Below are 1115 nucleotides of genomic sequence, written 5' to 3'. Positions count from 1 at the left end.
TCCTCATCTAGCTCTGGGGGCAGCTTTGGTACAAACCAGGTGTGTGGTCTGGGATGAGTGCACCTGCTGACAAATAGTGCCTGGTTCCTATACTGGTGTTCAGCCTGTTCAACAAACGTATCAGACGTGCAGACCACAAGTGGTGTCACACTGTGAAGAGCAAAGAGGAGATCTACCAACTGTCTCCTCCTGCTGTTGATCCCAGTGGTGAGCCTGGCTGAGAACAGTCCTGCTTGCAGGGGGACCCTTATTCTGCTTTTCGCTTGTAGCCTCTAGGAAGGGAGGAGAACCTCATCAATCAATAGGCTCTGCCTTAAAAACCACTATCTATGTAATGGGCCAGAAGAAAAGGAAGGCAGAAAAAAAGCTGTTTAGAGGCAGCTTAGCTCTGCTACAGTGGGCGATGGGAGGTCTCAGCATGGGGAGATGGGCTGCAGTGTTTCATGGCAAGCCACTGCCTTCTGCTCCACCATGGCCTCATTTAGTGCTCCCAGTCCAGCCTGTGGTACAGAGTGGTCGGAAGCGTTTAGGAAGAGGCAGAGATCCCAGCCCAGCTTGCTGGAGGGGACAGCTCTGACAGCTGTCTGGCAGCGAGGTGGGCTGGGATGCGATATCCCCCTCGCAGCTGACAGCCGCAGGGGAAAAGTCTTCCTTGGCCCACCAGAGACACCACAGTCTAGCACCTTGCAGGGAATGGGCCTTAATTCTGGGAAAGGGACGGTCCCATCACCCAAGTCTAGCACCGGAGAGGCCCTAACTTTCACAGGTGAGACGCCCCAGGCTGCCCTTGTGGGTGGCGGAGGACTTGGGGGCTGCAGTAGGGGACTGTGGGGACTGAGAGGATGGGGAAGAGTGAAGGGAGGCAAGCAGGGGTGAAGCAGAGGAGTCTGGGGACACAGTGCAGCCCCAGGAGAGTGGGAGCAGGAACAGGCTGGTAGAGCCTGGCTTGGGCACCTCAGTCTCCACGGGGATCCCAGGCACCCGCTGAACCTGGCTCCCGTTCAAGAGCAGCTGTCAGGACGCAGATTAGCATGAAGGTTATTTTCAGTCAAATATTTCTACAGCCCACCCCTTTCCCCTCCCTTAAAGGGATTGAATTTCTTTTCCCTGGAGTG

Source organism: Chroicocephalus ridibundus, chromosome 4 (assembly GCF_963924245.1).
Source record: "Chroicocephalus ridibundus chromosome 4, bChrRid1.1, whole genome shotgun sequence".
In the NCBI taxonomy this organism is placed as follows: domain Eukaryota; kingdom Metazoa; phylum Chordata; class Aves; order Charadriiformes; family Laridae; genus Chroicocephalus; species Chroicocephalus ridibundus.
The sequence above is the reverse complement of the archived record's forward strand: the minus strand, read 5'-3'. Positions refer to the sequence as shown.